This window comes from Zonotrichia albicollis, chromosome 12, assembly GCF_047830755.1.
Source record: "Zonotrichia albicollis isolate bZonAlb1 chromosome 12, bZonAlb1.hap1, whole genome shotgun sequence".
In the NCBI taxonomy this organism is placed as follows: domain Eukaryota; kingdom Metazoa; phylum Chordata; class Aves; order Passeriformes; family Passerellidae; genus Zonotrichia; species Zonotrichia albicollis.
The window spans coordinates 21,552,947-21,569,434 of record NC_133830.1 but is presented as its reverse complement, the minus strand read 5'-3'; the positions used below and the strand labels follow the sequence as shown (position 1 = coordinate 21,569,434).

At 42.1% G+C, this 16,488-nt stretch overlaps 2 long non-coding RNA genes across 9 annotated transcripts in view; one reads left to right on the top strand and one right to left on the bottom strand.

Annotated features, from left to right (window-relative positions):
* The window catches only part of LOC141730665 (uncharacterized), a 31,679-nt gene that overhangs the window by 13,791 nt on the left and 1,400 nt on the right, over positions 1-16,488 (bottom strand). For 3 of the 8 annotated variants that reach the window (XR_012582270.1, XR_012582273.1, XR_012582272.1), the window contains exons 2-4: positions 14,463-15,141; positions 9,372-14,371; positions 7,289-7,375 (exon numbers count right to left, since the gene is read on the bottom strand). This is a non-coding gene — a long non-coding RNA (uncharacterized LOC141730665). The remainder of the gene's footprint in view (positions 1-7,288; positions 7,376-9,371; positions 14,372-14,462; positions 15,142-16,488) is intronic. The other 5 variants (XR_012582276.1, XR_012582275.1, XR_012582277.1 and 2 more) reach the window with 5 other exon arrangements.
* LOC141730666 (uncharacterized) lies at positions 5,491-12,661 on the top strand. The gene is made up of 5 exons (XR_012582278.1): positions 5,491-5,678; positions 8,213-8,338; positions 8,703-10,541; positions 11,766-11,963; positions 12,155-12,661. It is a non-coding gene; the product is annotated as an uncharacterized LOC141730666 (long non-coding RNA).

Below are 16,488 nucleotides of genomic sequence, written 5' to 3'. Positions count from 1 at the left end.
ACAAATATACATGGAAGGAGTTAAGAAGAGTTGAATGCTAAACTCATCCACCACTGCACAGGCATAAACAGAGCACGCTGTGGTCACTTCCTTTGGAGAAGAAGACAATCCTGCTGGCATCCCACTGCAGCATCCCAGAGCCTCTCACCAAAAGGGTGCCTGGTTCCATGCCAGGAGCAGGGAAAGAGAAGCAAAAGGTGCTCTTAGCTCAGAGATGTCCCAGATGTGCTCTGTGCTCTTCCAAGAGGGAAGTGAATCAGTGTTTGTACCGAACAATGGGCGCTGCAGGTGCCGCTTACATAAGGCTCCACAACTCAAAGGTGCACCAAGCTTAGACCCATTGCATGTCTGTCCTGGAAGATGCAAAGAGGATTGTGATGGCAATGCCCTTCCTTAGGCAGGCTTTGGTTTTTTTTCCTGGCAAGAGAGATCTTTTCTAATAAAAAACTGCTCTTTCTTACGAGCTAGCTGTTGTCAGAGTCTAGAGGACATAAAATAGATCCTATCTGCCCAAAACAGCTCACAGAAATCAACTATTATTTTGTTTTCTTTACTGGGTAAAAGGAGGAAGATGGCTTTTAAATTAGAAGTTGAAGCCCTTCCAGAACTGCAATATAAGATACCAAACCAATCATTCTTCACACAGTTACCTCCTACTCCATGAGCTCCTACTACCACAAAAATTGGTTGTTGCCAACTGAACTGAGTGAATAATTTGCAGTTTCATATTTGTTAGAGGAATTTTTCCTTTTTCTCTTTTCATTATTTGTCCACAAGCAGATTGATTTGCTTGAATATATTTTTTCCAAACACATGTGCAGAAACCATTCTGGAAGTAACTCTTGCTGTAGATCATTTGTGAGCAACTTGTTGCAAGAAGTCTCCAAACATTTGTCCCAACTCCATTCATTGTATGTATACACTTGCATCATGTGTCTATTTCTGTGAACAAAACATCAAAAGAGCCAGTCTTGAGTATTCTCCCTAAGAACAATTGAAATTATGCACAATTTCACCATTTAAAAATTACTTCATTCCTAGAAATAATGGCAGGATTCTCCTGGTTGTTGTAACAGTTGAATGAAAAACAAGCCCAGCTGAAGAGTTTGACCAGGACCATGCTGGACTCAGTGCAAAGTTCTTCTTTCTCCACTTTTTAGATGGAGGAAAGTGCTCTTCTAGACTGCTGTAAAACACTATCTTTTAAGAGAAAAATTCAAAGGAATGATGGCACCTTTCAATGGGAGCTGGGCTGGGTACCTTGCATCCTCTCACAAAGAAAAGCATTGGAGTGGCTCTGACAATATGGAAAAGGAGGTAAAAGTCAAAGCCTGAGTGCTGTGGTACACCAGAGCTAAGGAGCTTTTGAATTTCAAATCCAAGTCTCACAGCTGGCCTGAAATGTTTGCTTTGAAGGCACCTGTAAAACCCAGGCCTGGCTCTGGTTGGTGTGCCAGGGAAATGCTGTGCTCGTATTCCAGCTGCTGCAGCCACCACCCAGCACTCTGTGATGTTAAGTAGGAAAAATGGAAATGAAAAAGTCGTGGAATTTATGGATGATGATGTTTGTGATTGTAAATGGGACATGGACAGGCATCTCTTCTGTTATTCCTTACTGTCCACTACGAAAACAGAAAGATTTTATTTGAAAAGATTTCCATTTAAAAGATTTTAAAATTTAAATATCATTTTAAAATCCACATAGAAATAATGCTAGTGAGAAAGCAATTACCATTTTTTCAAATATGAATTTTGGAAAAGAAGTTTTATTTTATTTTTGTTCTCTAACTTCTTCTGAAATGATTTTTAAATCTGTCAGTGCAGAAAAGACTTACTGCACTGTGTTCACGTCTTTAACCAGAACCACCTGAGATGGACTGAAATATTAACTCTCACTGCTCATGAACAACTCCTCAGATAATGTAGTTTGTGACAGAAATAAGTTATTGATGTTATGCATCAAAGTTCCCTGAACCCAAGGTTCAAACAATCAGTTTTAGGCTTGTCCAACAAGCTGGGTGCCAGATGCAGCCCAGCCCTGGGGATGGGGGACCCTTGCCAAGGTCAGCAGAGCCCATAAAACCCCATAAAAACCCATTAAAACCACGAGAGCCCTGGCTGTGGCACAGACTGAAATCACCGTGAGACATTCCAGTGTATAATGGCAATTTGTATCTCCTTTTGGTGATGCAGTTGAACACTGCCAACACAGAGCTGGAAATCAATGCTGGCCCTTCAGAGTGAGAATCTGTTAACTCTGTACTCAGAAACCAAGTCCCTCAGGACAGGGAAATTATTATGAAGTTGAACAACAATAATTTACATTTAGAAAAGCTCTCTACTTTTCCTTCCACCCAGAGCAGAAAAGGGAACTCTAACACGGTTTTATTGTCCACTGAAGCGAAATTTTACTCCTTGGAAACAGCAAATAAATTCATGTTTCTTCTGCTGCGTTGCTTAACTAGTGTGGTGCTGTATCCATGCTCTAGAAAGGCCTGTGCATTGTCCTCAGAGAAGGCAATACTGCATGCAGGAGTGGACAATCTGCTCTGGAGCAGTGGCACAGCTACTTCTGCACCAAATGATGTGTATTCCCCTTCCTGTTAGATGTGGATCTCAATCATAATGGAAACTTTAAATTTAATTTCACTTATAGTTTATGCTGACTCACACGAAATGTGATCAACTCAGAGGCACAGCATTATTTCATTGCATTTTTCACCACTTGCTGGTATTTTTTTCCCAGCACCTTTGTGCTGCAACTTCACATTTGGTACTGTGATACCAATGGAGTTTTAGGGCAAAGCAGTGAGGATGTGCTAGCATCAAATAAACTTTAAAAAGTTTATTTGAGAAGACAGATTCTTTCAATGGATTTCCTTAGTACAGAAACTGACTGTAGTATACGTCAGAGGGGAAAGTTACTGTACTAAAAAGCCCCAACTCCGCCTGCCTGACTTTGAATGTGCTGGTTGAAGCTGACCGGGTCCCGGCGAGGGCGGCAGTTCCAGCCCAAGTCCCGGAGCGCAGCGGGCGGGCTGTGAGCCCCAATGGCAGCCCGGCTGTGATCCCGGCTGTGATCCCAGGTGTGAGCCCGGCTGTGATTCCGGCCGTGATCCCAGGTGTGAGCCCGGCTGTGATCCCAGTTGTGAGCCCGGCTGTGATCCCAGGTGTGATCCCAGGTGTGAGCCCGGCTGTGATCCCAGGTGTGAGCCCGGCTGTGAGCCCCCATGGCAGCCTGGCCGTGTTCCCGGCCGTGTTCCCGGCTGCAGCCCCGCGGCGCCGCCGCTCCGCCCCGCTCCCTGCGCGCTCCCGCCGCTCCCGGCCGGCGCTCCCTCCACCGCTGCAAAGGGAACTTCTGTTCGCTGGGCTCTGCTGTGCTGCTGTGAAACGGCACAAAATGAGGTACACCGTGTGCTTCTACTCTAGAGAGCAGGTATAATGTCTGTAATTACACCACAACTGCACGGCAAATACCAGGTAAATACAGAGCTACTGCGTGTCCCTGCAGCTTACTTGTTAATTATGTACCACTACTAAGGAGTTCAAAGATAAATTATCATCGCAGGATTTAGGTGCCTGCTAAGGCGGGTCATAATGGAATTCATGCTATTGAAGGCTTGCTTTTGTTGATTTTCCAGCGGAATGGGGAAGGGAAACAACTCCCCTCACATGCCCAAAGGCTTAAGTGCATATCGTGTCCTCGTACAGCACACTACCATGCAAAACAACATGGCACAATTAGGAAAACTGAGTGAATAAACAAACAGAAATAATTTCCAATAATAAATCACTGTTCAAATTCCATTTAGTAATCCTCCTAAGCAAATGTGTTTAAAAATCACTGGTATTACATGCAGTATAACTGCTATGGGTTTCCTGGCTCAGTATTTAAACTTTCATGGGCTAAAATCAGAGAAAAACATCAATTCACTGACATCACTAGCAAAACCTATCCTTGCAGCAAGGACAGGGCTCTACCTATACAGCTTGCCTGGGCTCGTGAAATTGTGTATTTCTTATGGTATCAGACATAGAGCACCATGTGAGGCCAGTTCATGGCCTGTGCTAGCTCTCCTCTGAGCTGCACTGCAGTATTTTGGACTACAACTTGTTACTTTCAATAGGTATTTTAGTAGTATTCAAAAAGATAAAATTAGCTTCTCTATAAACATTACTCTTCTCCAAAGTGAAGCTTCCCTTTAAATTATGACTCCATGACGGTTGTTTGGTCAGCCATTTACAATGACTTTTACAACCTGTGTTGCATCACCTTGGATTTTATTTGTAATTTTTTTTTCAATTTCATTAATCTCATATTGATTTTCTTCCTGAAAGGTGTTGTTGATGTTTCTGAACCTTTCTTCTATTGAAGTTCTTGATCTATTTCTTCCCAAAAATGTGTCAATTGCAGAGGAAGATCCTGGTCTTTAGGGATTGCAAAATCAGGACCAGCAGAGACAAAACAACCAACTGTTATTTTCTGTTACTTGCAGAAACCTGAGGTACAGAATAAGACCTCACTGAAACTGGTTGTGCATAACTGCAGATGAAAACATCAGATAGCTTCAGATACAGAATGACTGTTGGTTTGAATGAGTTTATGTTTATGTAATGTACATTGACTTCAAATAAAAGGGAACTTTTTCTCTCCAGCACTGTGAACAGGGCAATCCAACAGAGGCTCCTTAGCACAGCTGCTGCAGCTGATGGAATCTTCTGAAGAGGGAAACCTAGACCATAAGGAGGATGAAAAAGGAGAAGGCAACATGCCTTGTTTTCTTTCAGTCATTTTACTCCCTCCTCCCTCCCTGGAGCCCCAAGAACTGTTTGTAGGTTCTCCTAGAACACAGCCATCTACCAAAGTGAATGCAAAAGGTGTTTCTTCACTCACAGGGTCTGCTCTTGCTCTCCCTGAAATCTGCAGCGAGATTCTTGCTGTCTTCAGTAGTGCCAGGACAGGTTAACCAGGCCTTGAAAGTCCCCTAATGAAAAAGAGCTAAGAGCACTGAATGGGAGAGAACATGGCTTCCTTGAAAGGCTAATTATTTTGAGAGCTACCCATTCAAAAAAAGTCTGATCAATGGGAGAACAAATTAAAAATGAAGAATCTTTCATAAAACCAGACAGTGGAATTCAAGAGGACAGTCACAAATTAAAAGAAATGTCAACATATCAAGTGGCAGGAACTTCAAAAGGCAATTTTTTCTCTCATTTCCATAGGCATTCTTCATGAGCAACATCAAGAAGTGTAACATGCTAATAGCTAATAACAGGGTAAGATTCACTAATTTACTAACTGAATAACTTAATGTGTATCAAAGGAATAGTTTTCTCATTTAATTCTTTTTTTTTTAGATACAAACTAAGTTGAGTATTATCAAGTAGATAAAAACTGCATAGATTACAAGTCATCACTAAAATAGCCATTTTAGAATTAAGATTGCTTTTTTATGTTGGATGTCTCCTTTAGGTTTAAGCAATCACATATCTTTTATCCTCATTAAAATTCAGATTTCAAAAAAGAATCAGGAAGGTATCTTTGTGGACATGTGATGTTTTGCTAAAAACAGTGTTTTGCAGGGACAGACAGACCTGTTGTGATCTTAAAATCTGAAAATATTGAGGACTGCAGAGGGAAGAGGTTACCCAGAGTGGGATACCAAACATTTGGCCAGGTAAAATGACAGCAGACATAATCCAGAGTTGGTTCAGTCCTGCTTTGAGCAGAATGCAGGAGCAGATCTAAAGGGCCTGTCCAATCAGTATTTCTACGGTATAACTCAGATTTAAGCCAGTGGTGTTATCAAAATCTTAACATAGATGATGTCAAGCAACTAACTTAATATTCACACACAGAAAAGAGGCAGGAAGACACACCTCACACCTCCCCAGCTGGCTGGTTTTCTCAGAGCCAACCCCTGGCCAACAGGGCACACCGCTGCAGTGTGTCACACACTGGTATCACCTTCCCTCCTCATACCTCAGCCACAAACATGATGTGTTGTGACGCCCCTTTAATGGGGAAGGTCAGGCTGTTGGAACTAATGGTTTTGTGGCAGATGGAGCAACATTTGCAATTGGGAAAAAGCAATCTCACACTGCCAAAACATTAATAATTCCACTTTCTTGGAAATATTCTGTCACTGTCACCGCTACATGTAAATTTGCCATGTAAATATGACTTCTTCCAAGGAAAAAGGCATGGTTCAGCAGGTTTTCTGAGGACAAGGACCTCTCTGCACCTGCTTTTTCTCTCCTTCAAAACCATTTGCTTCCAGTCACAAATTTTCAGAGCTGCAGCACCATGGGCGTGACACTCGTGGTGATTTCAGTGAGAGCAGGGCTGGTTTGGGCAGGCTGGCCCGTGGTCCCCACTCAGCTGAACCAGGCAGTCAGGACACAGTGAGACCTAGCAGGGAATGGCTTTCTTTGGTTTGTTTGCATATTTTTGCACACTGTATCTCTTCGTGTGAATGCCTGTGTTCCTTACACTGTGAGAGAAACAAGAATTTCCTGATCCTCCTTTATACAACACAGTATTTTTTATAGCCTTACAATGTCTTTTATTAATTTATTTTTAGAAATAGACACTCACAATCCTTTCAAATTCTGCATCTATACAACGTCAATGCATTTCAGTGAATTTTCCAGTCCATTTATATTCCAGCTGCCTGGCGCTGGAGTCAGACATGTGGTGGTAGTACTGCAGGCAGTAAAGATGTCCAACCTCTCTGCAGTTCTCCTTGCTGTAATTATTGATCTCTGGGGAAACTGAGCCTCAAACACCAAAAAACCTTTCTGTGATGCCTGACTGTTTAGCAGAAGGTAATGGGACCAGTGAGCTTTTAGTTTAAAAAGACAACCATTGTCCCTCCACTGAACAGGAGCTGAGATTTAACTTCACACTTTTCTATACATCATGACAAAAAGCCGAATAATTCTATTTTCGTTTAGGAAGAAATTATAAGACAGAGAAATAGTCTGATAGATTTTAGATTAGAGCTGCTTCCCTGAGAACAGGGGCTGTTGCAATGTGGTTCCATGCCAGAGATAATATTTTTTGCCCCAGTACTGTCAGCTGGGCCAATATATTTTCAAGAATCGCTGCTCTAAACTGAGAGTTCTCCAACATGATGCTTTGGCAAATTTAGATTTCTCTCTCTCTCTTGTCAGTGCTGAGATTAAGAACTCATTAAGGTAATCTGCATCATAGTGATATTTTAATGATTGCTCTGAAATGGAAAAATATCACACATCTGTTTGTATTCTGCAACTTGAGACATACCTTTAGGAAGTCAGTTTGTGATGACATGTTTGGGCAAATTATGCTTTATCTGCATGCTTTTTCCATGCATCATCCTGATTTGGGAACCTGAATGTCATAAGCAGAAAGCTATGTTAACTGTACAGTTTTGGAAGTCAGTGTAGTCCAAAACATATTCCTCAAGACCATCAGCCTCACCAAGTCTGCTCGAGAAGGTGGAGATGTTCTTTGTCTGTTACAGGAATCACAGACAGTCTTTGTCACAAGAATCTCCAACAAAAAGCATCTTGGCCTTATGGATATGACATATTTCTGTTTCCTAAACCTAAAACCCATTACATATATGAGCTACTGTAAACACAAGTGCAAGTAAAAGACTTCTACTGTTGCCGGATTCCTCCTCCTCCTCAATTCAGGCAGTCAGCAAAATTACTTTCTCAGTATTGAGTTACAGTTAAGAATTGTTAACTGTGGTGTAACTGAGAGCAAAGACAAAGTCAACAGGGTTTCCTTCACTTGTGACACAAATAAAGCCTCTAAATTAGTTTAGATCATAAAAATGAAAGCATGAAGTATAGAGAAAATCATCATAAAAGTATAGAGAAAATACGTGCTACAAAAATAGAAATTTCTTACTAAAGCAGTTTTCATGGAAATGCTCACAGTTGAGTTAGTGTTATTTGCCTCTAATTTGGGCTTTATTCTCCATACCGTACGTTAACAAACTTAAGCCACTTAATGCCAAGTGCCTTACACATTTTTCTTTAATTAAATTTCTCCAAAGAATAACATTGCACGAGCATTGGCCAATACAAAAGCACACTGAGAGATTCTGGGTAAAATCCAGGCACCCCTACAGTCACCAGTAAAATTCCCATTGAAGACATTATTCCACTGTACAGATCTTTACTATATATGGCTAATAAAAATTATCTTGTCACTTAGGAATTAAGTTCTCCAGTACACTGTTCTAAGAAACTCAGCTCTGAATGAGCTCTGCACCAGGACTTATCACCTCCCTTACTGGACAAAACCAACGTTACTTCAGAGTCCAATCATGTCCCTTTTCAGGTATGTTTAAATTGCTGGAATATTCAGCAGATGCCAGTTTAGACAAGCTTCCTGCCTGTGGATAGAGGTAGGTACTCAGTCTAATAATCTGCAGTTTTACTAGAGTTTGAGCATAGGATTGCCTGCACTGAGCTCTGGAAGAAACCTGAACCATTGGAATCTAGGGATTCTCTCAACGGTTCACTAATAAGCTATAGGTGATTAGTACATGAAAGTAGTGCAAAAATTAATTAGATTTAGGATGATCTTTATGACCATTAACAGAAGACCAGATGTAACAATTTACTTGTATTTATTTTAGAGCTATTTTTTGTCTGTGTGAGATGCTGAAGTGGATACTTCTGTGTTTCTTCCTCTGTCACAGGTTTTTAGCACCATTTTTTCTTCCATAACTCAGCTATACATTGCTGTGGAATTTGATATTGAGGAAAAAAATTGATCAAGTCTGCTCTAGGCCAGCACTGGTCAGCAAGGGCACAAGCAGGAGGGTTTGAGCTGGTGCCTGCTCCTGCCTTGGCTCTTGGGACATCACCATCCTGCAGCTGCAAGAAGGACAAAGGGCTGAGGGCAGCTTGTCTGCTTCACTGCAAAGTTACTTTCCTGACTGGTATATTTTTGCAGCTCTAAGATGTTACCTAGTTACCAGTGAATCATAGCCTGGTAACCACTCAGAGAATTCTGGGGTTTATTTACAACAAGGTAAGTGACCCTGAATAAGTCAGGCTGGGGACACTTAGGCTGTCCGATTGTACAAGAGGAAGAGACTCACACGAAATTTATTTGAAGTGTTAAGATTAAACCTGCAGCATGAAATTCATTACCATTAGTCTTGACAACATTAACTCTATTTAAAATCTATTGAACTGGTTTAAAATTAAACTTCAGGTTCCCTTCACCTGCAACCCAGCCCTGAAGCTGTCGAACCCTGTGTTGCCCATCCCATGCCAGATTTTCCCATTTGGTTGGAAGATCGCTATTAATAAGTGGATTATTAATAAGTGGATATTAAAAAAAGAGGAAAAAGTGAGATTACCCAATTCTGCAAACAGCCATGTTTGCTTGCTTCAGTTTTGAGAAAGATTGTCCAAAATTTAGTTTCCTGATGGGTCTTAATCTTCCCCTTTTGTGGCTCTGGACCATCCATCCCTCCTGCCTCCCCCAGTGCTGGCTAAGCGGGGTTGCTAAGCGACATGTTCTTCTCTTCTGTACGTTAGCAGAGAGAAACAGATCAAAGACACCCACAGCCCTGAATTATTTTATAAATGAATTTAAAGAGACACTCTCCTGTGCTGTACTATGTGGGGGGAGACCAAAAAGTTGCTGGGTGTAGTGAGAGTAACTGGAGAATTAAACTGACGTCTTCTGGAAGATAAGAATGCTCTCATAAATGAAAGCTGTGTAGTATTTGCCTTTTTTCTTGGGTTTTGGGTTTTTTTTTTCTTTTTCAGAACTAGATTACAAATGTTTTATGCTCATTAATGTTTCTGGTTTCATGGCAGTCAAGACATTGAGTGCAGGTCAGGCTGCATGTGGGTACAAATTTCACAAGTCAGGGTTTCTGTCATCAAGTGACAAGCTTGCAGGGTTTAACTCTTTTCATCTCTTACAAAAGAGATTATCTATTATACAAAAATGTTTAATTCTTTAATTTTTAAACATTTTCCTGACTGATCTTAGACAAGAAAGCCACAGGACAAAGTTCAAGTGATGTATATTTGAAAGAATAAATGAAGATATGGAAGTCACCTGTGAAGATCAGACAGAAAACCTACGACACTAACATCTCAAATCTTGCTGAAAAGAATGAAAACCAAATGACTAACCTGTAATTACAAAAGCTGGGAATACACAAGTTTAAACATTGTCTTACAAGACCTTCACTTTCCTGGCATCAGCTCAGCTCAGCTGCTGTGTGCAAGCTGTGGGGTTTGTAGGAGCAGGCTGGTGGCTGAGGCAGGTGCTTGATGAAACAGAAAAGGGAGGAATTATTTGCCCCTCTATCTACTCAGTTTCTACCATCAACGACTTAAAAGGTAAAAAACCCAGCACTTGGTAACAAAGTGCAAGAATTTTTCATGACTTCTCATTTCCAAAGCTGCCACGGCTGGCACAGCCCTCAGAAAACAGAAGACACACAAAAAACACACTTAAAACCTTCCTCAGACAAGCAAGACAGACTGTATATAAAACGTAAAACTCTTAGGTAAGTTTGCTGCAAAAAATTCCCTGTAAAATTTTTCCCCCATGCGAATCCTGTTCTGTAGCAGCCACCTGAGCTGCACAAGCGTCTCTTTCAAGGCTGTTGCAGGGGCTTGCTCAGGCAGAGGTGCCCCTGCAGCTCAGGCACAGCATCGCTGGGGACAGAGTGCCAGAGGATCCCACCTCTGCCCCTGTGCCTGGTCAGAGAGGGGAGCAAGCTCCTCACTCTTGTCCTAGGCCAGAAATCTCACATCAAACTGAGGGTACATTAGTGAAACTAATGCAGTCTAGGACTATAAAGTGATTAATCTCACACAAATCTTCACAAAAAAAGCCAAACAGCATTAGGATCTATTTACATGCATTTTATTTTCCAATGAGAAAACAAGCCTCCCCTTTGTTCCTGCATCATGGTAAGTCTCTTCCAAATTCTGACTGCTTAGGTTTGGCATGTAAAATCCATTGTACTACAGCTAACCTACATTCTTGTAAAAGCACATATTTTAGAACAGGGCTCAGCCAGCTTCCCCATTTGTAGATATCAATTACACAGGCAAGATATGTGCTTTACTCTCACTGACAGAGTGTTTTATGTATAAACATCTTGACCAGCACTACACTGCCCATGGATAGCACATTTGGTGTGTTTTGGCTGAATTTCTGAAGGGGAAAACTGTGACTTGCACTCTAAATATTTTTTCTGGAGAATAGATTCCTTCACACACTATGAGCATCTTGTACAGAATACAAGTAAATATTTGGGAAGGAATTTCATGCTTATGGCAGGTATTGATTTGACAGCCTTGGAAACTTGACTCCCTTGGACGAACTGCACAGCACAGCTCTGCAGGATGGCCACGTTTCCACCACATCACTGCTCCTGCTGCAATGGCAAGGAGAGAGCCAGAGAACCCTAGAATTGAATGGCTTGGAAGGTACCTCAAAGATCATCCAATGCCACCCCTGCCATGGGCAGGGACATCTTCCACTATCCCAGGTTGCTCCAAGCCCTGTCCAACCTGGCCTTGGCACCCTGAGGGATGGGGCAGCCACAGCTCCTCTGGGCAGCCAGTGCCAGGGCCTCCCCACCCTCACAGCCAATTTCTAATTTCTTTCCAATATCTAACCTAAACCTGTCCTGGGTCAGTCTGAAGCCATTCTCCCTTGTTCTGTCACTCTGGGTCCTTGTAAATAGCCTCTTCCCACTTCTCTTGTACGTTCCCTTCAGGTACTGGAGGGCTGCAACTGGGTCACCCTGAAGCTTCTCTTCTCCAGGCTGAACAACCCTAATGCTCTCAGCCTTTCCTTGTAGCAGAGGTGCTCCATCCTTCTGACCATCTTGGCAGCCTCCTCTGGACTTGCTCCAACAGATTGATGTTCTTCCTGGCTGTGCAGGCAGCTTGTTAGGATCTGCACTTCTGGCGAGGTAATTCAAACACTCTGACCACACTGTGTTCAGGGATGCAGTTCAACTGAGCTAGTATTTTATCTTAAAGGTAAAATGATCTGAAGTGGTGGTGTTGGAAGGGTGTAATCTAATTTTTACTAATATTGGTAGAATTTTATTTAATGAATGTAAATAATTTTGATTCACTGCTTCTCTTTCCTTACTTCCAGAATGCTGCAAGAACTTGTGGTGCAGCTGGGCTGCTGGATCCCAGATGTGAGCAGCCAGGGCTGGGCTTGGGCCTGGGAACAGGAGATGATGCCTTTGACATGTGGGAGGGCAGTGAAGGCCTTTGAGAACATTAATGACATTACTTGATGCTTCTACGGTGCTGTGCCTGCGCCTGCTTAAAGCTCAACATAGACTATGAGTAATTAGTGATCTGGATGTCTCTGAAATTATCAGCAGCAGCATTTAAATCATCATTAAATTACAATTAGCAGCCCTTTGAACAGAATGCTGTCGTTCCCAGCAGTCTAATTGGTGGCTCGTGGGCCAGTCCTGGACAACAGGAGGATTGTCTGCTTCTCCAACTGCACCAGCTCAAGGAGCACCCTGTCCCAGGAGTGGTGGCTGTGCCTCTGGGATGGACATGGCAGAGCCATTATGCGACAGGAAAGGCAACAGCACAAAGTATCCCTTGTGTCCAGGCTACTACTTTGAAAACACTGGATTTATGGACCTCATTTCATCCTGTGTGCTGATTCAAGCAGGCACAGCACCAGAACTTTATACTTTGCAATTCAAATAAATTTAGGGGGATTTTTATACTTCCTTTTCAGACTCTGTAGCAAGAACTGCAGGGGTGAAATACGGGCAGACCATGGTAAGACAAAGAACAAAGTGATCCACATCTACGTGTGGCACGCTGGCAGACCGTGCTGCTGTGCACTTGGGCAAGATGAAGAATTCAGCTGCTGTAGCAGACTGAAAGCGAAGGTTTGGCATGGATGGTATTCCCAAACCAGGCAGCCCTACCCGCATTTAGGAAGCTAAATCTGTTTCTTTCATGCCTGAGATACTTGTGTTAATTTCATAAATGCCAACAAAAATGACGCGTTTTTAAAGTGTTGGGAGTGTAAATAGTTGCTCTTCTGAAATGGCCACAGTAGATGTATTTTAGCTCAGATATGCTCTCGCCATACCACTGGCAAGCGCATCTTATCTGTTATAATATCAACCTGCAGCATTCTATTAGTATCTTTTCATCATATTATTAATGGTCCTGCAAAAACTGCAGTAGGATAGGCTTTGAATATCACTTTTTGTATGTCTCACACAACTGCCACAGGAACAGCACACTACTGTTCCAGGTTTTTGAAGCTGCAGTGCCACCGCTCCCCACCAGCTCCCACTGCCTGCTCCATAATGCCCTTATTTTATTTATGCTTTTTTCTCTTGAAAATTCAAGTTTAGAACTTAAAATTTTCATGCTTTTGTTTCTTAAAACTAATCAAAGGCAGCAAATGGCCCCGATGTAATCTGTGTAGTGTGTGCTGTGGCTGAGCATCCACTGCTGTGAAAGCACTGCTTGTTCTCTGAAAGGAGGAATTCTTTCAGCCAGCGTCATTGCCCCCTCCTCCTCCTCCAGCCTGCTTCTCCCAGGCACTCAGAGGACTCGCTGCCAGTCATTTTCTTGCCCTAAAACTTTGCTGGAGCAACACCATCATTTACCCCACATATGTCCAGGGCCAAACCCCTCAAGGGTTGGCCTCTATGGACAATCAGAAATTTTGAGTTTGAGCATAGCAGTGGCTCTAGTAAAGTATGCTACCTTTTGAATCATCTTTTCTTTGAATTGGTGGTCCCTAGAGAGCTGATGCAGAGACCAATAAATGTTTTAAGTATTTATTTATATAAATAAACTCAACGTGTGCCTTCTACATGCACATCTTTGTCCTAAGAGAAAAATGTTCCATCCGAAGTATCAGAGAGATTTGAAAAAAGTTATTGCTCAAGCAAGATGGTTCTTGTTGATATTTTGTGGAGATATCTGAACATGAAAAACCTCCTTCTATAAATGTTGTGTGATGGTGTATAGTTTAATTGCAGCAACATAAGAGACAAGAAAGGGATGTCACAGGTGGTAGAAAATACAATGATACAAAATCAGAGCACGATTGCAATAAGTGACAGACTTTATCCCCAACACTTTTTTAAACCTCAACATTTTTTCTTCAATTTCTTTTATTTTTGCAACTTTTTTCGACTAAGTGACCTGCATGCCTAGAACTGTGAGTGCTGAAGTAGCAATGCAGAAAGCACTTGCCTGCAGGGTGAGCCCACAGCCACTTGTAGACCTGGCAGTGTAGAAGGCTGGGAGCTCTTCTACAGCAGCAAGAACAGGGAACTTCTGGGGCAGCAGGTCCACAGCAAGATACACCAGGCTGAGAAAAGAGGAGAAATATTAAGGGAAATTACACTGAACAAGTGTTTCCCACGGATAACGTATGCATTTATTCCCCCAGGCAGACGTACCTTTCAGGTCCCAGTGGCTAGTCTGTTCCACAGGCTGTGTCCATGCTCATCTTGCTGTGGGACTGACCTTCCTTAACAGAGGAACCAAGACTAAACTGATAACATTCATCTCTGCTCTTGCTCTGACATGGTTATTCGTTAGTTCTTCCTAATGACTGTTCAGTTCCTTCCTTTGAGGGAGCCACTCCTAATTCGCCTCTGTACAGGTTGGATAATGAGTCACTGACTTTATTACCAACTGCTATTAACCCTTCCCTTACACAACCAACATCTGGGAACTCTGGAACACGTGTCTCAGTGTTGAAGTAGAAGATTGATGAATCCTGCATGCTTTCTGCTGCTGGTGGATGAAAAAACCACTTTGTTTGCCTTGTGTCTTTGATTAATTGCTCTTTAAGTCTAGCTTAATCTACCTGCTTTCCACAGTAATTTTGTTTTTCCATAAATTTAACTTATTTTCTATTGTCTTCTTGTCTGGCCAAACTTTTAGTTTATATTAAATAAGTTCTGGAAGTACCTTGTTCCCCTTCTGCTTTTCCTCTCTCTTCTCTTTGGGGAGGGAGGGTTGTGTGTGTGGCTGGGCACGAGCTGGCAGTGCTCAGTTCTGCTGTGCTGCCCTGACTCCAAGGATGCTGGCAGCCAGGCTCCTGGTGGCACATGCTCTGGACTAGTTTCCTTCCTAAATAACAAAACAGAAAAAGACACAAGCAAATTTATCATCTTTTATTTATAGATTATTTGCCATTCCAAAGACTATAGAAATTAAAGACCCTGTGAGACAATTAATGACAAGAAGTGAATTCTTCTTGACTCAGTTATTGCTCACAAGGCTACTTAGAGAATGGCTTGTTTGTGATCAAGTTTTGCACTGCTGGAGCATTGGATACATGCAGGGCTGTCTGACAGTCTGATTTTTAGGCACCTCATGTATGGCAGTACTTGTTATTTTGACCAAATTTTGGTGATTTTTTTAGGATACTTGAAATTCTGAAGTTCTTTCTTCTTGATCCACTTTCCTTCTATTAGCACTACTGGCCTCCTACCATGTTTTGTGTGTTCCTCAAAGTTCCTTCCAAATTCTTTTATTATTTCAATGTTACTAGAGCATATCTATTCTTATAGGATAATCTAAGAATTCTAAGGGGAAAGTAGTTCAGAAAGAGATCAGAATATTTACTTAGGAAACCACACTCTCAGATTACTGCAAAAAGAGATTTCCAAGAAGAAACATGCACTTGTCATTGATTACTTCCATAGCTTTTCCAGGATTCTTTATTCTATCATGCTGATGCTGCACCAGTTGGGCTCAGACACACATCCAGGGCACTCACTGCCTGGGAGTGAGCTGGCCCACCCCTGCTGCAACAGCTATTCCCTGCTGGGAATATTTACTGTGGGTGTCAATCCAGCCTGACTGAAATCTCATTACCAACATGCTTTTCCTCATTAATAAAATATTAATGTGAACATACAGCATCAGCAGTTTGACACTTTCCGTAGTTTTCCAACACCTAAACAACAAAGAACTGCTCAGGTGCTGTGGTATTATTGCAATGATAAACTTGCAGGCAATCTCTGGAGCTTGGGCACTTTGGCCATTTAAAAAATAATTTCTTCTGGTACAACCGGAGACAGTTAATTCCTCACTGCAGTGCAGTGAAGAGCAGGTTTCTTCCAGTAATTGATAGTAATGCTCATTTATGGGTTTCTTCCCTGGTAGTGGATACTTATGCTCATTTACCAGTTATGGCAAGTTTGGCTGCCCTGTGGATGGCAGCTCTCAAGATGCAAGCAGTTGCCACTTCTAGCATGTCTAGAGGTGAAAAGGCTGCCAAAATCATTGAGGGAGGTGATTGCATATCCCTATTCTGCACTGATGCGGCCTCACCTCAAGTCTTGTGTGCAGTTTCAGCTGCTACGATACAAGAAAGATCTTAAGCAATTAGAGAATGTCCAAAGGAGGGCAAAGAAGATGGTGAACGGGCCAGAGAGGCCCTACAAAGTGTCTGAGGGCACTTGGTTTGCT